Raw genomic sequence first — 23969 nt, forward strand, 5'->3', positions numbered from 1 at the left:
CATTTGGTGGAAAATACAGAGGGGAGATTTATTGCCATATTTGGGGTCGGGAAGGAATTTTCCTCCAGGGCAGATTGGAGAGGCCCTGGAGGTTTTTCGCCTTCCTCTGTAGCATGGGGCACGGGTCACTTGAGGGAGGCTTCTCTGCTCCTTGAAGTCTTTAAACCACGATTTGAGGACTTCAATAGCTCAGACATAGGTGAGGTTTTTCGTAGGAGTGGGTGGGTGAGATTCTGTGGCCTGCGCTGTGAAGGAGGTTGGACTAGATGATCAGAATGGTCCCTTCTGACCTTAATATCTGTGAATCTATATACACACACAGAGAACATGAAACAATGGGTTTTATCATACACACTGTTAGGAGAGTGATCGCTTAAGATGAGCCATCACCAGCAGTGTGGGGAGGGGAGGAGGAAAACCTTTCATGGTGACAAGCAAGGTAGGCTATTTCCAGCAGTTAACAAGAACATCTGAGGAACAGTGGGGGGTGGGGTGGGGGTGAGAAATAACATGGAGAAATAGCTTTACTTTGTGTAATGACTCATCTATTCCCAGTCTCTATTCAAGCCTAAGTTAATTGTATCCAGTTTGCAAATTAATTCCAATTCAGCAGTCTCTCGTTGGAGTCTGTTTTTGAAGTTTTTTTGTTGAAGGATAGCCACCCTCAGGTCTGTAATCGAGTGACTGGAGAGAGTGAAGTGTTCTCCGACTGGTTTTTGAATGTTATAATTCTTGACGTCTGATTTGTGTCCATTTATTCTTTTATGTAGAAACTGCCCAGTTTGACCAATGTACATGGCAGAGGGGCATTGCTGGCACATGATGGCATAGATCACATTGGTAGATGCGCAGGTGAACGAGCCTCAGATAGGGCCTAATCACATCAGCCACACTATGATGGTGTCCCCTGAATAGATATGTGGACAGAGTTGGCAACGGGCTTTGTTGCAAGGATAGGTTCCTGGGTTAGTGGTTCTGTTGTGTGGTGTGTGGTTGCCGGTGAGTATTTGCTTCAGGTTGGGGGGCTGTCTGTAAGCAAGGACTGGCCTGTCTCCCAAGATCTGTGAGTGATGGGTTGTCCTTCAGGATAGGTTGTAGATCCTTGTTGATGCGTTGGAGAGGTTTTAGTTGGGGGCTGAAGGTGATGGCTAGTGGCGTTCTGTTATTTTCTTTGTTGGGCCTGTCCTGTAATAGGTGACTTCTGGCTCTGTCAATCTGTTTCTTCACTTCAGCAGGTGGGTATTGTAGTTGTAAGAATGCATGATAGAGATCTTGTAAGTGTTTGTCTCTGTCTGAGGGGTTGGAGCAAATGTGGTTATATCGTAGAGCTTGGCTGTAGACAGTGTATCGTGTGCTATGATCTGGATGAAAGCTAGAGGCATGTAGGGATTTGAAAGCAGAGACTTCCCCTTATAAGGTGATGGTGCATCTTAGGGCTTACCTTCTGGTTAAACAAGAGCATAACAGTGCACACCTTACTTAGGGTTTGGCCATGAATTTGCAGCACCAAATAACATTTAACATACAGTATCAAATTTTAATGGTTGTATATAACACTTAAAATATCCTTGTAAGTTAATATTAAAAAAAAAAAATTTACTTCTGCAAATCTACTTACCAGATAATTATGCTGTCTAAGGAATTATCTTTTAAATTAGGAATCATTTCTCTCATCACTAACTTTTCACGGCTGGATCTCTGAGTGAGTGAGTTTGTTTTATTGCCACTGATGGGAGTCATACATTCTCTCTCACTGAACTGAGGCTATTCCATTCCTTAATTTGGTCAACTGTATGTTTTTCAGACATGAAAAACAAAAAATATTTAATACTTTTTTAGTAGTGTGACGAAGCGGGACTGTTCTTAATGTTTCCTCTGAATATTGTAGGGGTGCCTCAGTTTCCCCTATGTATTTCTTAAGTCTTTCAGTGGTGGGATAAGGGAGTGTAATTGTTGCAAAGCAAAGGGCCAGTATACATAAATGGGCAACGCTCTCAGTCTCCTGGCAACTGATGGCTTGGGCCCTTCCCCCCTACAAGGTAATAGCTAAAGGGTTGGAGAACAAAGGAATCGGGTGACCTCCTGGCCTGGGAAACGGACAAAGCTGAGAGGAGGAGGGGCTGGAGGATGGGGCTGGCTGGGGATGTGGAGCAAAGTGCAGACGTGGTTGTTTGGCTCACTGCCCCCCAAAATGGACCCAGCTGAGGGGTCCTGTTCTCTGTACCTGCAAGTTCTGTTTTAGATCATGTTCCTGTACTCTAATAAAACTTCTGTTTTACGGGCTGGCTAAGAGTCATGTCTGACTGCAAACAGGGGTGCAGGACCCTCTGGCTTCCCCAGGACCCCGCCTGGGCGGACTTGCTGTGGGAAGCACATGGAGGAGCAGAGGATGCTGAAGGCTCCAAGGTCAAACCCAGGAAGGTGGAGGCTGTCTGAGCTTTTTTCCCTAAAGACAGTCTGCTTACAGAGAGGAGAGTTCACCAGAGTCCTGACTGGCTTTGTAGGGAGCAGTTCCAGAGCATTGCCTGGGGACTCCGTGACAAGTAGTACCCTAAATACTACATTCATTGTATTCCTGAACCCAGATTCATAGCATTTAAGGCAAGAAGGGACCATTTGGTATACAGGAGCTCAGACTAGAGTATCTCAGGCCCTTAAATTTTATCAAGTTACCCCTGTATTGAGCCCAATAACTTGTTTGTTTGACTAAAGAATAACCTGTTTGGCTAAAGCATGTTTTCCAGAAAGGCATCCAGTTTCTATCAAGAGAGATAATCTATCCCTACTTCCCATGGCATGTTCCAATATTCATCACCCTCACTGTTATATTGTGTCTAATGTGAATTTGCTGACTTCAGCTTTCAGCCATTGGTTCTTGTTTTGCCTTTCTCCACTAGATTAAGGAGCCCTTTAGTACCTGGTATTTTTTCCCCATCATGGTACTTATAAGGCATTCAAATCACCTCTCAATCTTTTTGCTAAGCTAAATGTTGAGCTCTTTCAAGTCTTGGTGTAAAGCATTTTCTCCAGTCCTCAAATATTTTTTGTGGCTCTTTAATGCAAGCCCCCAAGTTTTCAATGTACTTGTTGAAATGCTGACACCAGCACTGCTTGCATTATTACAGTATCATCTGTAAATATCTTGCCAGTGCTGTATACAGAGGTAGAATCACCTCACTACTCCTATTTATACATCCTAGTATTGCGTTAGCAGTTTTTGCATTACAGTGGCAGCTTACAGTGAGTTCCTTGTCTGCTATGACCCCTAAATCCTTTTCATGTTTCTCGGTGAGCAGGTATGGCCTGCTTTCCTTGTTCCTAAATGTATAACTTTTTCATTTGACTGTACTAAAACACAAAAAATATTTGTTTGGATGGTTTCAGACTATTCTGTTTCACTGCCTTTTCTATTAGATCTAGAGATATTACTTATTCCACTGTGTGTAAAAAAAAAAAAAAAAAAAAAAAGGGGGGGGGGGGGGAAGGAAGACGAATGAACACCGTACACTAAAATTACAAAAACTAGTGGTCTGCACAGTTTTTATAGTGGTAGAGCTTTTCTTTAATAAAAAAAAAAAATCCCATCCCTCACCAAAATAATTACATTGTGGACAGTTATTAGTATAAGGCAACTTTATAACAGTATGTGACATATTAGCGTACAATCCAGACCAATGAGTAGCTGGGTCACCCCTGCCATGTAACCTGGGGTGCCCTTTACAATGCCTTGCTGCTGTAGCCTCCAAGCTGGACTGCTCACAAAACAGCCTCCAGCATGTAAGTCACTTGTGTGTGTGTGTGTGTGCTGCAGCCAGCCCCACCTTTGCTCTTACCAACTTTAAAGACTACCCCAACTTATACCAATCCACTCCTAGATTTCCTCCCATAAACGTATGTCCTGCATTGCTAATACAACACCCTATTTACTAACCACTCCAGCAGTGGTGGTTATTTTTCTCAACAGTGCAAGTCACAGACAGATGAACACTGCACATGTATAAGGCCATTATTCATTTCAGGGAATAATATGCACGATTTGTTACTCCAAATGGAGTTGCCCAGACACTTCAACTTGAACACACTGGATTAGATATAGTTAATAAACTTGTTTTATTGTTTTGAGAGATTTTAAGTGAATCCAAGCAATGAGGCATAAAAATTAGAAATGGTTATAAGAAAAATAAAGATGAAAATGCTTACTAGTGCCTAACTTAACAATATTAGATTCAAAGTAAAGTTTTCTCATCATATGCTTTCAGAAGTCTTACTGACCAAACTCTTCAGGCCACGACCCATTCCCCCCCAGAGTCCAACAGCTGCTTCCTTTCTCTCTTCAGGTGCAGAGAATGAGAAGGGTAGGGGTAGAGAGAGGAGTACCTTGGGGTGTTTGTCCCTCCTTTTTATAGTTCTAGTTTTATAGCCCCCTCTTGAAAACACATTTCCAGCTGAGATCCAGGAGACAAAGTGTCTATGTGGAAAAATATTCCCTTCTGGATTGTTTTTTTTTTCTCACCTGTTTGAACTTCCTTTGTTTTCTCTCCGTTTGTTTACTGCTTACATGCAAATTAAGGCAAGCACACATTGCTTCCCTTGTTTAGGACAGACCGGACTTCTGCCTGGGCTGGGCTGCGAGGCTTGGAATGTGTGTTAACATCATATGAGGGAATCTTAAACTCCACATATAATACTGCCACACGCATTTTACCAGTGCAGTAATGACCAGCAAATTGAGTTTTCAAATGATAACTTACAAGGCATACCTTGTACAAAGATTATTACAATAGTGTGTAAGGTGTGAACATGGGTGTATTTTGTCACAAGTATAACGTATTTCCTTTCCCTTCCTTTTTAGAATAGGCTATGCTGCTCTAAGCAGTATTACAGCTGTATAACTGCGTCTATAATAGGGGGTTGTACCACTTTAACTATCAGAGTACAGTTAAAGCAGTACAACTGTGTGTGTAGTCAAGCCCTTAAAGCAGAAGCGAAAGAAATGAGGATTATTTGATTTTGTTGTTATGAATTTAGTCATTTTTAATGAGAAACGCTTGACTTTTTTTCTGCAATTTATCCCTTGGTACTCCATTTCTATCTATCCACCCAGCTTCTCATGGCCTTCCCCCCAAGTAAAAGGCCATAATGATGTTTCTCTTGCCACGCTCTTAAAAGGCTGATGTGGTTGGTTTTGAACATATAAGAATGACCATCAGGGTACTGTTGTGCAAAAGCCTGGGTGAAGCTGAGTTGTGCTGTGACGTTAAGGGTCATTCATATTTCAGTTGCCAGAGTTGCATACTCTAAATCTGTCTCCTGTTGTTTCAAGCCTCCCTGTATTCCCTGAAGTTACAGTGGAATGTAACTCTCATCACAAGACGTGGCTACAGAAAGAGAGATGGTCTTGGATATCTTGGGCCAGTTCTATGCAGCCTTTGAAAAATCAGTCCAGCAACCTTGAACGGACTCTGTGTCAAACTGGTTCTGTAACAAATATGGCTATGTCCATCAAAGTAGCACTCCATGCAGGGGCTGTTTCTTTTAACCAAAAATCAGTTCTTGCCAAGGACCTGAGCTTCTGCTTGGTTCTACGTATCTTTACTAATGTGTTGGGATAAGGAAAAAACAAGCACCAATGACTTTAAATGTAAAGTAGCATGAATACACCTGGTGCAGTGTTCATCTGTCTGGGACTTGTACTGTTGAGAAAAATGGTACTAACCATCACTGGAGTGGTTAGTAAATAGGGTGTTGTATTAGTTACTAAGGTGTAGTTTCTCTAAAAGACAGTGCAGGGGTATAACTGTCTATGTGCAAGGGTGTAAACAATACATCGGGAAAGGAATTATAAAGGGTATAAAAGAATAATTAAAAGCAGGATTAAATTAAACACAGAAACATATAAAACTAAATTATAGTTGGGGCAAAGTCAAGTACATAGAGCCATTTTAACCTCATCTTCCTAAAAGTGTTGGCCAACATTATAGTAGACAATTTTTCCTAAACCAAAGCATGGGTAAGCTGCCTTAACAAACCTGTTCTATGTATTTATTTTACCTCCTTCAGCCAGATTTTCCACTACAGGATGAGAACTTACTCTCTTCCCTACCTTCTCCCCTCCCTCAAACCCCATCCCCTTAATGTCCAGTAGTTGCTGCATTCCTTTTTGTTTCAGATTAGTTTTAAAATATAGACAAAACAAAGAGTTCTAGTTTTCTGCAGGGCCCTTTGATTATTAGCTCAGGCTCTATGTTCTTCCAAAGCAACTCCAAATGTATCAGATGGGCTTAAAACAATCACTGTGAAACTGAGATGAGTAGCCACCTTTTCTACAGAAGCACTTAATGCTATATGTGCAACAATAAATAATGTTCATGGTTTGGGAATTTGGGGCAAATGTGGTTCTCCCAGTATGACACCATTCAGAACCAACATTATTTGTCTGGGATTTGTCAGGCCCAGATCCACAAAGGGACCTCGGCCGTGCTAGGGTCAGCATTGCATTGCTTAAACATTAGGCTCCTAGAAACTCACAGGAACAACAGTGCAGTCCCCACAGCCTGAAGGGGGACAGAGAGGTGCTTTAGAATGCAATGCACAAAAGCCAACAGGCTAGGTGGGGAGCCACCTAACCTACCCACGGGAGATGGTGCTGAGAGCGAGAGGGGGTGCATTTTATGACCTGCCTCTCTCATGGAGTTAAGTGCCTAAACCAGGGGTGGGCAATAATTTTTGCAGAGGGGTCACTCCATGAATTTTGGTAAGTTGTCACAGGCTGCACATTTCTACTCTATTAATGGGGGGGGGGGGTTGGGTGCAGGAGGGAGCTCCAAGCTGGTGCAAAGTGTTGGGGTGCAGGAGAGGGTGAGGGGTGTGGGCTCTGGGAGGAAGTTTGGTTGCAGGAGGGGGCTCCGGGCTGGGGTAGAGGATTAGGGTGCAGGAGGGGGTGCAGGGTCTGGGAGGGAGTTTGGTGCAGGAGGGGGCTCTGGGCTTGGGCAGAGGATTAGGGTGCAGGGTCTGGGAGGGAGTTTGGTGCAGGAGGGGGCTCTGGGCTTGGGCAGGGGGTTTGGGTGGAGGAGGAGGTGCAGGCTCTGGCTGGGAGGCACTTACCACAGGTGGCTCACAGATGGCAGCACAGCCGGGTTCAGACAGGCTGCCTGCATGATGTGGCCCCATGCCACTCCTGTAAGTGGCTGTGAATGGTTGCTGCTGGCACGGAAACCGGCCCAGGGGAGCTGTGGGGAGAGTGCTGGGGGTGGGGGCAGCGCAAGGAGCCGCCTCCCCCGCCAGGGGCATGCAGAGATGTACCAGCAGCAGCTGGCCGCTTCCAGGAGCGGCATGTGGCCACAGCAGGTATGCAGCCTGCCTGTGCGGCGGCCCTGAGATGGCGAGGGGCAGCCAAATAGCCTGCCGGGCTGGACCGAAATGTTACGTGGGCCGGATCTGGCCCACAGGCTGTATTTTGCCCACTCCTGGCCTAAGCCCAGACTATTTGTGATCCACAGCTGGCAATCTCTCTCAAAGAGGCGGTTTAGGCACCCTTAAGTTGTTTCTTGTGAGAATGAGGAAATCACCTGCCTCATTCCACACTAAACCACTAATAGCACTTCCAACCTTATGCTTTTAGCCCAAGGGTTAGAGCACTCACCTGGGATGTGCTCAATTTCACCCTGTGCCCGGGGGGGAAAGGAGTTGAACAGTTGTCTCCCCACTCTCCAGAGAGTGCTCTAACCACGGGGCTACTGTGATGTGGGACTATCTCAATCTCTTCTGGGGAAGCTGATCAACTGGGTATAAATAATTAAATAAGGGAGCAGGGGGACTGGATCTGGGATCCCCCACTTCCCAGGTATGTACCCGAACCCACAGACTACAGTCATTTTCTCTCTGGCCCTATTCTCTTAGCCACTGTTCCTAATGTAAATCAGTTGTGCCAAAAGGGCACAGCGGGTTACCTTCCAAGCGGATTATTATATATACCCTTCCATAAACTCTACAGGTTTCAGAGTAGCAGCCGTGTTAGTCTGTATTCGCAAAAAGAAAAGGAGTACTTGTGGCACCTTAGAGACTAACAAATTTATTAGAGCATAAGCTTTCGTGAGCTACAGCTCACTTCATCGGATGCATTTGGTGGAAAAAACAGAGGAGAGATTTATATACACACACACACAGAGAACATGAAACAATGGGTTTATCATACACACTGTAAGGAGAGTGATCACTTAAGATAAGCCATCACCCACAGCAGGGGGGGGGAAAAGGAGGAAAACCTTCCATGGTGACAAGCAGGTAGGCTAATTCCAGCAGTTAACAAGAATATCAGAGGAACAGTGGGGGGTGGGGTGGGGGGGAGAAATACCATGGGGAAATAGTTTTACTTTATGTAATGACTCATCCATTCCCAGTCTCTATTCAAGCCTAAGTTAATTGTATCCAGTTTGCAAATTAATTCCAATTCAGCAGTCTCTCGTTGGAGTCTGTTTTTGAAGCTTTTTTGTTGAAGTCTAGCCACTCTTAGGTCTGTGATCGAGTGACCAGAGAGATTGAAGTGTTCTCCAACTGGTTTTAAATGTTATAATTCTTGACGTCTGATTTGTGTCCATTCATTCTTTTACATAGAGACTGTCCAGTTTGGCCAATGTACATGGCAGAGGGGCATTGCTGGCACATGATGGCATATATCACATTGGTAGATGCGCAGGTGAACGAGCCTCTGATAGTGTGGCTGATGTGATTAGGCCCTATGATGGTATCCCCTGAATAGATATGTGGACAGAGTTGGCAACGGGCTTTGTTGCAAGGATAGGTTCCTGGGTTAGTGGTTCTGTTGTGTGGTGTGTGGTTGCTGGTGAGTATTTGCTTCAGATTGGGGGGCTGTCTGTAAGCAAGGACTGGCCTGTCTCCCAAGATCTGTGAGAGTGATGGGTCATCCTTCAGGATAGGTTGTAGATCCTTGATGATGTGTTGGAGAGGTTTTAGTTGGGGGCTGAAGGTGATGGCTAGTGGCGTTCTGTTGTTTTCTTTGTTGGGCCTGTCCTGTAGTAGGTGACTTCTGGGTACTCTTCTGGCTCTGTCAATCTGTTTCTTCACTTCAGCAGGTGGGTATTGTAGTTGTAGGAATGCATGATAGAGATCTTGTAGGTGTTTGTCTCTGTCTGAGGGGTTGGAGCAAATGCGGTTATATCGTAGCGCTTGGCTGTAGACAATGGATCGAGTGGTATGATCTGGATGAAAGCTAGAGGCATGTAGGTAGGAATAGCGGTCAGTAGGTTTCCGATATAGGGTGGTGTTTATGTGACCATCGCTTATTAGCACCGTAGTGTCCAGGAAGTGGATCTCTTGTGTGGACTGGTCCAGGCTGAGGTTGATGGTGGGATGGAAATTGTTGAAATCATGGTGGAATTCCTCAAGAGCTTCTTTTCCATGGGTCCAGATGATGAAGATGTCATCAATGTAGCGCAAGTAGAGTAGGGGCATTAGGGGACGAGAGCTGAGGAAGCGTTGTTCTAAGTCAGCCATAAAAATGTTGGCATACTGTGGGGCCATGCGGGTACCCATCGCAGTGCCGCTGATTTGAAGGTATACATTGTCCCCAAATGTGAAATAGTTATGGGTCAGGACAAAGTCACAAAGTTCTGCCACCAGGTTAGCCGTGACAGTATCGGGGATACTGTTCCTGACGGCTTGTAGTCCATCTTTGTGTGGAATGTTGGTGTAGAGGGCTTCTACATCCATAGTGGCTAAGATGGTGTTTTTAGGAAGATCACCAATGGACTGTAGTTTCCTCAGGAAATCGGTGGTGTCTCGAAGATAGCTGGGAGTGCTGGTAACGAAGGGCCTGAGGAGGGAGTCTACATAGCCAGACAATCCTGCTGTCAGGGTGCCAATGCCTGAGATGATGGGGCGTCCAGGATTTCCAGGTTTATGGATCTTGGGTAGCAGATAGAATACCCCAGGTCGGGGCTCCAGGGGTGTGTCTGTGCGGATTTGTTCTTGTGCTTTTTCAGGGAGTTTCTTGAGCAAATGCTGTAGTTTCTTTTGGTAACTCTCAGGGGGATCAGAGGGTAATGGCTTGTAGAAAGTGGTGTTGGAGAGCTGCCTAGTAGCCTCTTGTTCATACTCCGACCTATTCATGATGACAACAGCACCTCCTTTGTCAGCCTTTTTGATTATGATGTCAGAGTTGTTTCTGAGGCTGTGGATGGCATTGTGTTCTGCACGGCTGAGGTTATGGGGTAAGCGATGCTGCTTTTCCACAATTTCAGCTCGTGCACGTCGGCGGAAGCAGTCTATGTAGAAATCCAGGCTGCTGTTTCGACCTTCAGGAGGAGTCCACCCAGAATCCTTCTTTTTGTAGTGTTAGTAGGAAGGTCTCTGTGGGTTAATATGTTGGTCAGAGGTGTGTTGGAAATATTCTTTGAGTCGGAGACTCTACAGTGCGTAACGTTTCCCAGGGCTTGCCGCATCAATTATGAATGTAAAAAATTGCTTGAGCCCTGGCACCGCTTTCATTACAAATTAAGCACTGCAAAAGCATACACGGGGTTTTAAACAAAGAAAAGGAGGACTTGTGGCCTCTTGGAGACTAACATTTATTTGAGCATAAGCTTTCCTGAGCTACAGATGCGTGCACCGGGGGAAGTTCTAAGACTAAAAATGCAGCCAAGGGAGTCAGAAAAATACACGGTGGCCTGTTTCCGCCCGGTTTCGAACCGGGGACCTTTCGCGTGTTAGGCGAACGTGATAACCACTACACTACGGAAACCCGGCCTGCTCTCGCGGCTGGCGTGGTCTCTATTAGGCGTTCCACACGCGCGCTTGGCTGCCGACTCTCCGTCCTGTTCAGCGCCGGATGCAGACGCTACGGCCCGCGGCCGTTCAGGGGGCGCGGCGCGAGGCCGGGGAGGGGGAGGGGCGGGCTCCGCCGCTCAGGTTTGCAGCGGGCGCCTGCCCCAGCTGCGCATTGATCGCGCGCGCGCGCCCCCCCCCGCCCCGGAGGCAGCAGCTGTGCGGGGAGCGGCCGCCGGCAGCGGCTGGCCCGTGCTCTGCGGGCCCCCGGCTCAGGCTCGCAGCCTGGCTGCGATCCCAGCCCAGCCTCAAAAAATGTCCCGCCGGGAGCAGAAGCGCCCGTCCCGTGCAATGCGCGGCGACTGGATGTCATCTTCTCAGCAGCCCCCCCCCCCCCATAAAATACCCGCCGTCCCTGGGTGGGCTCGAACCACCAACCTTTCGGTTAACAGCCGAACGCGCTAACCGATTGCGCCACAGAGACTCATGTGCAAGACCTCTCTGCGGGAAGGGTAATAAGAGGCGCCCCCGGCTGGGAGAGGTGCAGGGAGTTGGCGGGGTTGGAGCTGGCTGAGCGTGGGGAGCCGCTGGACGTGCTCCTGCACAGGAGCAGGAGCGGAAGGGAGCCCCGGGGCTGGGAGAAGCAGGGGGCACCAGGGCAACAGAGGCGGCCCATGGGGGGAGAACGGGGCCCGGCCAGACAACGGGGCGCAGGGCCAGGAGCGCGCAATGGTCTAGGGGAGCGGAGCGGCCGCAGGGGGGTGATTCTAAGCGACACTCTGCTGCCCGTGGCTACAGCCCCGGGTGCAGCGGGGAAACTCCCCTGCCCCGAGAGCTGCTCGCACAGTGCGGGCCCCGCTGCCGCGTCTTTACCGGCGCCCCCTGGCGATTAGCGGCTTCAGCGCAGCTTTCCGGCAGCGCCAGTCACTTGCCGGGAAAGTCAGGAGAGTCCCTCCTCCCTCCCGTCTCACATCGCCCCAGGGCCCGGGGGGATCCGCATTGTTGTTCACTCCCTCTATGGCAATCGCCCGCTTCATCGGGGTCTTTGAAACCCTGCTGGGGCTTTGTGTCTCTCACACACACCCAGTCGGGAATTTAAGAAATAAATTACTCCTTCCTTAGGCGAGGAATTTGTCCTTTATAGATATGAAGCACTTAACACGCCTTCTCTCCAATCTGATTTATCCATACTGCAGTGTGGATACACATTTCAAAATCGTGGAGACATGCTGAATGAGGAGAGAGAGGCTGTATGGAAACTGAGGACTGTCCAATCCTACAGGAAGAGTTTAGCAAACAATGGCACTGCAGAAATATTGCTTTGCAATTATGTAGCATTTTTCATCCAGAGGTGCCAGCATGCTTTAAAAAAGTGTTTATGACTCAGTATCCTTATTTCACAGATGGGTAAACTGAGGCAGCGAGTAAATCAGTGCCATAATCCCAAACAGAGACCAACTGTCCTGTCCTATCTCCTAATCCTGTGCTCTAATTCCTCATGTTGACAGTCTTTATTCTGAGTTTTTTCTTTCAGCCTGCAAACACAAGGTGCATCCGATGAAGTGAGCTGTAGCTCACAAAAGCTTATGCTCAAATAAATTTGTTAGTCTCTAAGGTGCCACAAGTCCTCCTTTTCTTTTTACAAGGTCCAAAGATAGCCATGAGATTTGCATATTCAGTACAGATCTGCATTGCTGTTTGGAAGAGAAAATTGTTGTCCTTGTTTTTCTCTTTTGTGCATGCCGGAAGCATAGTAACAATGCATTGTCCATGTCCCTGTCCTTTCCCTCACATCTGAGGCACACAGCATTACAGCAACTGTGACTTGGGATGAGCGAATGGGTGGTTTTAGAGATAGCAGAATGCTTTACAACTCTTTAGAAATGTAAAAATTGAGATGTTTTTAAAAGTACATACATACTGGTCCAGAAAATAGTGAGGTGGGTGTTCATTCAGATTAAATGATTAGTGAGTGAGTCACAATACTCCAGACGGACAGAGAGGGAGGACAGGCAGCAGGTATTTGGATTCTGGCACAGTTGTGGTTACAAGTGTGGCTCTGAAGGGGCAAACAGTACATAAGGTTTTAGCATCACATGTGGCTACACTGGAACTCAGCTTGTGCAGAATCTAAGCTTTCTTATAAAAAAGAAAAACACCTTTCTAGTTTCCTAGGGCTGTAGGGCGACTTTACCAAGCATGTAGAACATGCACACTAATGTCCTGGTGTCTGCTTGAGTCCAGACCACCTGAAGCAGTGATTTAGAGGGGTAAACCACCTTACCCTGTTGATCTCAGTCTTGAGTCAACTCTAAAGGACAGTGAGGACACTTTATTGTCACCATTACCAGTATCATTTCGGGGAATGAAACAGGCACAGGGGTGGGAATTGGAAGTTGCTGCAGGGAAGCAAATATAAAGGGAAGGACTGAAGAGATTCAAGAAGATAGAAAAAGGGAGAGAAAGGAAGATGGGGAAGGAAGAGGAACAAAGGGCAGAAGTAGCAGAGGCCTATGTTTACACAGAGTATTAAGCATGACAATAAGAGAGACTGAATAAATAATAAAAGAGTAGTCACTACATAATGGCTGTATTCACCCATTAATCCCTGTGCAAGCCTCCCAGTGACATGACTGAGAAATCTGGTAAGGATTGAGACAAGTATGAAGTCCTGAATTTATATCCCAGCCCACAGAGCATTCTTGCAGCAGCGCTTTAACGTTGCCAGTGTAGACTAGCCCTTATTGATGGTCTTCAACCCTCTCCTCTGAATGAGTTAGGGCTAATCTACACTGTGGCAGTGCTTTAACGTGACTTGTATGGTCTCCCAGCGCTCTAAAAAACCCACCTCCATGAGGGGTGTGGCTCCCACTGGTGCACTGTCTACACTGGCGCTTTACAGCGCTAAACTTGCTGCGCTTGGGGGGGGGCAGGGGGGCGTTTCAGACCCCTGAGTGAGAAAGTTGCAGTGCTGCAAAGTGCCAATGTAGACCAAGCCCCATGATATAAAATGCATCACAAAAAACCTGGAAAGGAAAGGTAACAACTGAAAGGAGGGAAATTCCTTAAAGTCTTTTTAGAATGATTAATTTAAATACTTGATGCTTGTCTCATTAGTTAAGCCAAGAAAACATTCTGTGAACAATCTGCTTGGTAAAAGTAAATGCAGGGGAAGTCTTTATAGCACTGTGATTAGTAGAAAGAGACACAATCAACTTGAAATCTAGTCCATAAAAAACAATTAGTTTAAAGTAATTTCAGTTACCTGACTATGAGCAACCCTACCAATTGTTGTGGTTTTGAAACCACATTTTTCTATTTTTTTAACCTGTTTTTCTCTCCCTGTTGCAGTTTAAAAGGTCACACAAACAGCAGGACAAACGAAGACCTCAATCTCGCAAATATTTTACAGTTTGGGGCATTGGAACAATCCAGCAAGTAAATAGTTGAAGTCAATAGGACTACTCTGGTGATGAGTAAAGCTACATATTGCTTAAGTATTTTCTGGAGAAGGGCCTAACAAAATATATAGAGAAAACAATGAAACTGACTATACACAAAGCTCTGTCAAATACACAACTGAAACAAAGAGAGGGACTATTTTTTCTCTAATGTCCTTCCTTTAGTTATAGGAACGTTAGGTGTCACTTGTAACAATGGTACATTAGCCTAAAAAATTACACTGCTCTCTGATTAGATTTTATTTTTTGACAGTGTCTCAGGCCTGGTCTACACTGGGAGGGGAAGCGATCGATCTAAGTTGCGCAACTTCAGCTATGTGAATAACATGGCTGAAGTCAACGTACCTAGATCTACTTACCGTGGTGTCTTCACTGCAGTAAGTCGATGGCTGACGCTCTCCTGTCGACGCCGCCTGCATCTCTCACACAGGTGGAGTATCCGAGTGGACGGGACAGCGCTCAGCGGTCGATTTATCATGTCTAGACTAGATGCCATAAATTGACCCACGCTGGATCAATCGCTGCCCATCGATCAAGCAGGTAATGTACACAAGCCCTCAGAAAACACCAGCCATGTATTTCCTTGTTGCTGCTTTGTGGATGGTTTAAATTACATCCAGGGCTTAGGAACCCCACTGCGAAAAGCTGCTATGGGGATGGGCCAAACCAGTGCATCTTGGCTGGCCTACATATGATCCCTCCCTGCCCAGAACCACTCATGTTTAGCAGGAGAGGGGAAGTGGAGCGGCTTTGTCAAAAAACTGCCCCTTAGAGGATTCTTTGCTGCTGGGGCCCCTGGATTAATTTAGCCCTCTAGTTTCACCTCTTCTCCTACATCTCTTTTTGTACCCAGATATTAATTCTTTCCTTCTTTTTCCTGGGGTGACCCTCCCATGGCTGGCTGCATGACAAGAGCATGGAATGTGGCCCCAGATCTACTCAGTAAGAAGGTGCCATTTTTACATAGTATACATTCTGACTATAACCACAGTTTCCAAGCATCTATTTTTGGCATTGCTACATTTTAACCACAGCTTTGGGTACTTTTTGGAAGGGAGGTAGGGCCATCCCTCACAGCTATTCCCCAATATAACAGATCAATCTCATGTTAGACTTCCTGTATGCCACACGAGATCTCGTTTTCAATACTGTGCAACATATTGACATAGAGACTCCTGAGCCTGGATACTGCAGCCACTAAAGACTTTATGTTTAAAGAAATAGCACCACCTATTATTTCATGTTACACTACAGCTGTTTTTCTCATGTTCCTCATTCTGGGTTTGTGTCATACATTGTAAAGGCCTACGTTATTATTGATGATTTGGGTAGTGTCAGGCTAGGCTATAAGGGGAGAGTGTGTTTATGTACTTGGCCCTTCCATGTTGATTTATGTTTTCAAAGCACTATGCAAACATAAATAAATTAGTCAGGGGTCCATTGCATTATATTTGCGATATAACATGATGCCTGCAAACCATTTGAAATGATAATAAATTCAACTGAGCATATTTTAATATCATACACAAGCATCTTATCTGAGTCCTTGAAACTAATTATCAAGTAGTAGCACATGAAAGCAGAGAGGGGATGAATACCTCCAGTAGGCATTTTAGGTCTGTGTGTCCATGTTCTGTGTTACTATTAGATATGAAAGTACTTACATTAACGGATTATTTTGAATTGCTCTTAAAGATGTCCAAAGAGGGGGATTAATGTATTGGAAATCCTACAGCACAACTGGAAAAGCTTTCCAGCATTATACATTTCCATGGCCTCCACTCCCTACACTGCCAAATTTATCTCCCTCAAACAGGAAAAAGTGGATTTCAAATAGCAGCTGAGGCATCCATAGGAGTTGGGTTCTAGCTATAATGAACAAAGCGTCAAACTACCTTAGAGTGATTCTGCAACAGCAGGAGCAAGGGCTGTTGATTGGCATGAGTAGCACAGATGCAGTCAGAGGCAGATTAGGGGTTTGTGGGGCTCTGGGCCAGAGTAAGTGGGGACCCCTCCCCACCCCTTCCGCTTGCAGTCCCCCTCTAGACCCCCCACCCCCATGGCGCTCCTGCCTGCGAGCTGGGTTGGGGCATGGGGGCTTGCCCTGCCCCGCTTGCCCAGCGCTCCTGTCGGGGAGCAGGGTCGGGGGCTTTAAGGAAGGTCCTTAAAGTGCTGCCGCAGCAGCACTTTAACTTGGGCTGTGTAGGGGCTGCTACCAGTGGCCACTTCTTACCGGTATGCTGTACCGGCCTGTACCGACCCACTTTCACCTCTGATTACACCACTTTTATGCAAGCATAACTCCATTGAGGTAATGGTGTGGAGAATTAGAGCCCTTTTCTGGCCCTGTTGCTCCTCACCATCTTGTGAGGATCAGTGTAAGCAGAACCTCCACCAACAGAGGGAGCTGTATCATTACCTTAGTGTTAAACTGGCTTGTAGGTTAGTATGTCCTTGAACCAGATCTGGGCCCCAGGGTGATGGTAGGAGGTTTGAGTCTGCCTGTGTGTGCTGGAGTTGTTGTTTGCAGCATCCCAATAAATCTTTAGGTTCTCTGTGTCAGTATTACAGTCTTTCACACCATCTTGTTTTCTTCCGTTGTGTGAGTGTCTTTGGAAATTGTCAGTTTATTGTTAAGCTCCTTTAGAAATAATGCAGAATTAGGGCGAAACTCTGCTCTCATATCTCCCTGGCTGATCCTGATTTAAATGTTTTGCTGTCTTGTGGTGCAGGCGAGCCCCCATCCACACAGGGAATGAATCTCAGCCATTCTCCCTGTATGCATAGGAATCCATTCAGGCAGTTCCAGAATAGAAACTGTGTTTTCTCTAGGTCTGTTGTCTTTCATCTTGTGTTTGAGTGTCAGGATTTTTAGTATTTTCTTTGGACCTAACCCTCTGTCATCGAATAGAGGCAGAGGATATTTGCCATTGACTTAAATGGAAACAGGATCCAAGGCCTGCTATGTGAAAAGGGTGCTGCAAGATCTTCCACATCGATGAAGCACCATGTGCTTCTGAGTCTGAAAGCATGGATGTGGGGTTCTCTCTAGAACCAATCAGCTCTGCTCCTGGAATGGCTAACCAGAGAGCAACGCTAGGCGCTGCAACCTCTCTCAAGACTTGCTAGCAAATCCTAGATCCACTTCCTGGTTGCATAGCCCCACATTTGGTTTTTCTTCGTTCTAGAAGTCACTTCTGAAAGCACAACACACTCACTTCTGAATCAAACCCAGCAAGTGTCATTGCTGAGAATCCATTTGCAGCAGAGCATTCTTTAGGCACCAGGCTTCTCTAGAGAAGCAGCAATTCCTAGCCCAGCAAGGCTCAATGCCTGGTTCTAAAATGGAAAATCATATAGCTGCAAGGGGGAAAGAATTAGTATTTCCACGGCTCCTCACTGGTTTAGCTTCCTAGGTGAGTATTTCTGGCATTAACGGCATAGTCTCTTTCTGTCACACCAATAAGTGTCAGCCACGGAATGTATGTAGCCCTGCTTCCTGTCCTAGTGCTGAACAGGCAGTTTGGAAAGCCCCATTTCCTTTGTGTGTACGTGACTAATGATTTCAAGTGAAACCTCAATAAGAGGAAGTGAGTGGTCTGGTTTCCAAGCTGGCAGAAAAAGGAAGAGCAACTGTATCACAGCGGCTGCTCCTTGTTAAGGGCTCAATCCTGCAAGGTGCTGACCGTTTCCTCCTGTCACACTGATCTTGCAGGGAGAGCTGGGGTGTTCACTAGCTTTCAGGAAGTGCTGAGCACATTGAAAGATCAGACCCTTATAGTAAACCAAGGGAATAAGAGAAGGAAGGAAGAAAACAGGGAAAGAGTGAAAGGGTAAAAAAAGAAAGTAGTGAGAGGAAACCCAGGGTAGGAGAAAGTGATGGGGAAAGAGTCTGAAATGAGCAAACGGAGCAGTGAGAGAGAGGAGAAAATACACAAAGAGATCTGGACATGTATATATTGGCTCCGTCCTTGGCCATGCATAAAACCTAGTTCAGCCCCTTTGGTAAATTAGAGCAGCTTCGAGCCCAAATCCCTGACATCTTAACAGGCCGACTCCCCTTTAATGGGAACATCCTGCCAAAAATTAAGCCCTGTGCAACTCTTTGAAAGCAGCAGGGGGAGTGAGTTTCTGGTGCCTGAGGTTTACAGTCCCTAAATCAGTCTGATCCTACTTTCATTTACACCCGTGTAAATCAGGAGTAACTGCACTGAAATCAGTGGAGCTACACTGTTAAACTGGCAGAAGTGAAAGGAGAGTCAGGCCCTCTGGCTGTAGGAAGAGCTGCCTCAAGGTCATACCAGGGTCACACCCTCCTCCAGACTGTGAAAGCTATACCTGTCTCAAGCCCTGCTCTCAGGGCCTGAAGATAAAACTGCTACAGGTGAGCAGATTGGCAGGTTGTAACTTGGGATATGTCTATACTTTGAGCTGGCAGTGTAACGTCCAGCTCAAGTAGACACACCCATGCTACCTCTGGTCGAGCTAGCATGCTAAAAATAGAAGTGCAGTCAGGGCTGTGGGAGGGGCTAGCAGCCCCAGCACTTAACTAGAGTCTCGGACAGGATCGTACCCAGATGGCAAGCCCCTGCTGCAGGTTGTGATGCTGGAGCTGCACTTCTCTTGTTAGTGTGCTAGCTCAATTCAAGGTATGTTTATTCCCGCTGGAAATTACACCTCCAGCTCAACATGTGGAATTCCCCTGGTTAATCAGTGAAGTGAAATCATAGGGAGCACAGAAAGGGGCCCGAGGGCTGCTGGGGATGGTGAAAGAGCAGTGCCAATGCTGAGCTCTGTGATCTGAAGTAAAGACAGGCTGAGCTGCAGTCTGTTACAAAGACAACGTTTGACTTGATTCTGGTGAACGGGGCCCCTCCCTTTGCCAGACACAGTCCATGCCTCTGAGAATCATCCTTAATATTTGTAAAGAAGCTCATGCCCTTCAGTGCAAATATTAGGGATTAAGAATCTACTTGATGCCCATCCTACACACCAAACACTTCTTGAATTTCAGAAAGGGTTTGTTAAGTCCCCTTCTCAGCACCACATTTACCAAAGTCTTCGCAGGGAGCAGCTAACTGGCCCACTCCCTCATCTCCTGGAAAATGCACTAGGCTTCCCCATTTTGGGTCTCCATGGCGTGGGAACCCTCACCTGAAGGAACTTCTTGGTTGTGGAGGCAGCTGCTTCTATCTCCTCCCATCATGCCCTCATACATGCAGGTGGTCAGATGGTTCACTCCCTGGCCCCATCCCAATATTCTATACTGTTCTATGTAGCTTTTTATGCCAAGTTCATCACTGTAGTATCTGAGCGCCTTCCGGTAGGGCATTAAGAAACATGACTACACACCTGCCACATGTTGGTTGTTCTCTCAGCCTCTTGTTTGGTAGAGTTTTAGGATTTTTTTTTTTAATATGCATGTTGCTATGTGCAAGTTCAAAGGAATGTGCCCGGTACTTAGAGCAGAAGGTGGTGAGGTTTGTGATGGTCCTTAGTTCCCGGGGGAGTTTATTCCCTAGTCTCAGACTAGCCACTGAGAAAGTTCTGTCTCCAACACACAAGCTTTACCCTTATTATTGAGCAAAAAGAAAAGGAGTACTTGTGGCACCTTAGAGACTAACAAATTTATTTGAGCATAAGCTTTCATGAGCTACAGCTCTAAGGTGCCACAAGTACTCCTTTTCTTTTTGCGAATACAGACTAACATGGCTGCTACTCTGAAACCTTATTATTGAGAGTTCTCTTGTGCCAGAGGAGGGACATTATTGAACACAGTCTTAATCTCAGAGCTTCAGTCCATCTTTTAGATACCCTGGGCCCTGGCCATGGAGCACCTTGAAGATAAGAACCATGACCTGAAACTTGATTTGAAATTCTATGGGAAGCCAGTGGCAGAACGTGGAGCAGTGAGACACAGTAACCCCTCTCCCAGGTCCCATAGCTGTGACTCCATTAAGTCTTTCCTGCACTCTGGGGCTTCTCTTGTCTTTGCATCCCAAGGCACATCCTTCCCACATCAGCTGATCTTAACAAAGGCCACATATGGTAAAAACATAGGTGAGTTTCTTGTTACGCTGTTCTGTTCACTGAATTAATAATTTTATTAAGATAATGTTGAAGTAAAAAGAAAACGGTACAGAGTTTAGGCATAGAAGTTTCTGGTTATCAGGGAATAAGGTACAGATTATCAAGGGGTGCGAAATTCAGTTTAGGAGCAGGTGGCGTAAGGAATACATAATCTGCAATCTCCCCGATTGGGGGTAAAAGTTTAACAGGTCAAAGTACAGACATTGAGATATGAGGGTATGTTGTCCATATACTGGTTATGTTCAGGTGTGGAGTATAATGAGCGGATGCCATGATGACGATGGATCTACCTCATTTGGTGGGATTTAATGTTCAGTGAGTTTATGGTTCCAGTTCATATGGTCCAATGAAAAAAGTCTCTCAGTCCCTTTCCCATGGTTGATGCACGATACTAAATGCACTCTAATGCATGTTTGCTGTATGCCATGGAATGTATTCTGTAGCTATTGTAACTCTATTTGGTTCCTCCCCCGATAAGGATTTGTAACTACTTCCTAGGGTGTTTGTTTAACAATTCTGAGGAATCTCTATATACACTTCTTGCCTCCTGTGCATTGCACTAGTTTCCTCTTAGGCAATATATTGGTTACAAAACTATCCTTTTGACTTAATCTCATACCCATTTTAAGCAATGGATTTGTTTGTTCACTCTAAGATAAAAGGATGCTTAACAAACTTGTTCCATCCCTAAATACCATCTGCAGTCTGGGAGTCTATAGGCTACAAACTATAACCACTGAGGCCTAATGTAGCTGATAATATTTCCTGGGAAAAATAAAGAATTTTAGCCTGAAAAAAACCCCTCTCAAATTGCTATTGTTATTTCACCTGATTTTTTTAAAACCAAATTTACCAAGAGATATAACCTGAAAAAAAACAGATGGCCAGTTAGATATGAAATACTTTTATGCACCAGCTGCTTACACTAGCACACGTATCTAGACTTAGCTCCCTGTCTGCATTGAAGGCCATCCAAAAATGTCACCATCCCATGGTAAATTTATTCTGGGCCACAACTTTATGCACAGACCAACATCAAGGCTGATTCTAGGGTCCCATTATTAGGGGGAAAGTGGGTATTTTGGGGGCCCTGGATGTTGCTATTTAAAAAACAAACAACCTTCCAGAAGTCCAGGGGCTAGTTAGACCCTTTAAAAAATCTTGGATTTTTAGGCATTTTAAAAAGTAAAATTTAGCTATTGTCTATTTTTCTGTGATTTATCATTTATAATAAGGATGAAGACTCTCCAATCTGCTGCTGTTTAATTTTCCTTGTCAGTCTTGCAAAAAAAAAATCCCAAATGAAAATAGATTTAAATGAAATATTGACAGTGTTGTAACACTGCTTTCTATTATGGCTGTCACAGTAAACGGCAAGGGAGATACAGTTTATACATTGTACCTAATCTTATTAATTATTTCTGCTGATAACCCCAAATGCAAATGCATGGTTTAAAGCAAGTTAACAAAATGATGCTAAATTGTAGTGTTCTTATGTGAAGATCCTCCAAGTGGAATCTGCTTATATAGCAAACAAAATACCCGTACTTTAATTTTCAGCCAGTGCTATACAACATTTGAAGCAGTAAAACGTATACTAAGAACTACTCAGCAATTAGGAAGACACATTCACAAAATAAGTCACTCACTAAAATAACATACAGTACTTCAAAAACAACGGTGAATTGACAGGGCACAAAGCTCCATACAGTTTTCACTTTTCAGTTGGCATCACCACAAATTGACATGATGGTTCTAATAAGTACAAGGAAAGGAAGTTGTATTTAAAGCTAAATCCCTCCCAATACAATACAATAACCTCACCTCCCAGCCTATGAATCAGAACCAGTTCACCTGTCCTGAAGAATAAGATGATCTGATGGATACTTCAGGTGATAAGGGATGTAACTTGAAATCTAAAAATCAAATTTACTTTGACATCTTTTCAATGTATTTGGCCCCTTTTTATGATTCTCTGATAGAATAGATGTGATCAATCCATGTTATTTCAGTATCGTTTACCTCTTTTCTTATTTCAAAGGTTGATTAGCCTGGGTCTGTTTCCTGGCTGTAGTGCACATGCACCTCAGACTGCTATATCACCAGCCATGAGTGCTTAGAGAGTGTCACTCTACTTCCCTCTCCCTGATCTGCCAGTGTTTGCAACTGAACCAGTTCCTGTTCTTCCCTGAAGCAACTTTATATTGGGGGAGGGCATGGGGACTTAGAGGGAAGGCAAGGGGAACACCTTCCCACCTCCATACTTCTCCCTGCTCCCCAACTCTCCACACAGAAGATGAATACTTCCCATTCTGCACCATCACTGAAATGGGGAGTGGGAGAGAATCCATTCGGGAGGGGACAAAACTAAAGTTTTAAAGCAGGTAGAGATAAAACTCCACATCTGCTATTAACTATTTTGGTCTTTAATCCCAATTGTAGCACCACAGTGGTTTTTGAACTCTTCCCTACCAGTAGAATTTAAAGACGTCTCTGCTCCATTTTACTAGGATGAAGGTCTGTCAACATGGTGGGCCAGGAGTATGAGTGGTAGGAGCAAGAATCTAGCATGGAGAACCACAGCATAGTATCATGGCCTCCCCATGATCTTAGTCCCTGCTGTTATTTTGTATCAGAAATTCCATTCTGACTCTCCTGGGGCCCCTGCCTCCCCCCACCATCACTAGCCCGACTCTCCCAGAGCACGTACCTCCCCCCAACTCCTTACCTTACTGTCACCTTAAGAGCATCCCAGTGCCAGAGGGCAAGGGGGTAACTGGTATCAGGTAATGCAATTCAGCTGTCCTGACCAGCTCAGGGTACCCCAATTCACTGCTGTCATAATCTGTATCTAATCGGTGCCATGTAATGTATCATTGGAAAACTAATAATTCACCAATCATTAATATTCTAGTGTAATGTATGTACAGGGTGTGTACTAAGATAAAAAATGTGTTTAAGCAAGGCCTGTCGGGGGAGTTGATGTATTTATCCCAGTTAAGTTAATAAGCTGTGATGTGCATTTGTCTCTTTAAAGGAGCAAACAAACCTTATTATTTCTTTGAGTGATCCAAAAGAGAGCTGGACACTTCAGGGCACACGTTCTGGGAAAATTCAGGAGTTGGAGCGTGTTGGAGTAGTAACCAAGCCTGTGGCGCTGTTGTGCTATTGGCAGGCTGCTGGAGCCAGAGTTGCTGATCTCAGGGTGTATAGCACGCAGACACTCAGGGTGTGACTGGCATGCCTGTCTGCTGGTGTCCAGTCTGTGAGCTACAGCAGCAGAGCATTTCAGGCTCCCAGAGTTACAGGGCAGGCAGTGACAACCGCTCACTGCTCTGCATTGCGCCCCAGAATGTGACACTTCACCTTCCTGCTGGTGAGATCTTGATCTTCAGTTGATGGATCCATCTGGCTTCCTAGGTCCAGCCGTCCCCGACACCACGAGGAACCACTGCCTTGGTTCCAGCTGCCGGTGGCAGATGAGGGCCCAGCAGCATGCTGCACACAGAACAGGAGCCTGCTGACACGGTGCTCATGGCACGAAGCACAGTAGAGCGGAGCCCGGCTGGCATGCTGCCCACTAGACAAGGAGCAGCGGAGCGAGACATGGTCAATATGCTGCATGCACAGCGCAAC

General features: G+C 45.7%; 1 long non-coding RNA gene and 2 other non-coding genes across 3 annotated transcripts; all 3 read right to left on the reverse strand.

The window, feature by feature from the left end:
* Positions 1–1390: 1390 nt before the first annotated feature.
* On the reverse strand, positions 1391–18071 carry LOC122457917. The gene is made up of 3 exons (XR_006277654.1): positions 18060–18071; positions 14603–14610; positions 1391–2437 (listed from the first exon to the last, which is right to left on the reverse strand). It is a non-coding gene; the product is annotated as an uncharacterized LOC122457917 (long non-coding RNA).
* Positions 10687–10759, reverse strand: TRNAV-AAC. The gene has a single exon. It is a non-coding gene; the product is annotated as a tRNA-Val (tRNA).
* Positions 11193–11266, reverse strand: TRNAN-GUU. The gene has a single exon. It is a non-coding gene; the product is annotated as a tRNA-Asn (tRNA).
* Positions 18072–23969: the final 5898 nt, after the last annotated feature.

Source organism: Dermochelys coriacea, chromosome 1 (genome assembly GCF_009764565.3).
Source record: "Dermochelys coriacea isolate rDerCor1 chromosome 1, rDerCor1.pri.v4, whole genome shotgun sequence".
Taxonomy (NCBI): domain Eukaryota; kingdom Metazoa; phylum Chordata; order Testudines; family Dermochelyidae; genus Dermochelys; species Dermochelys coriacea.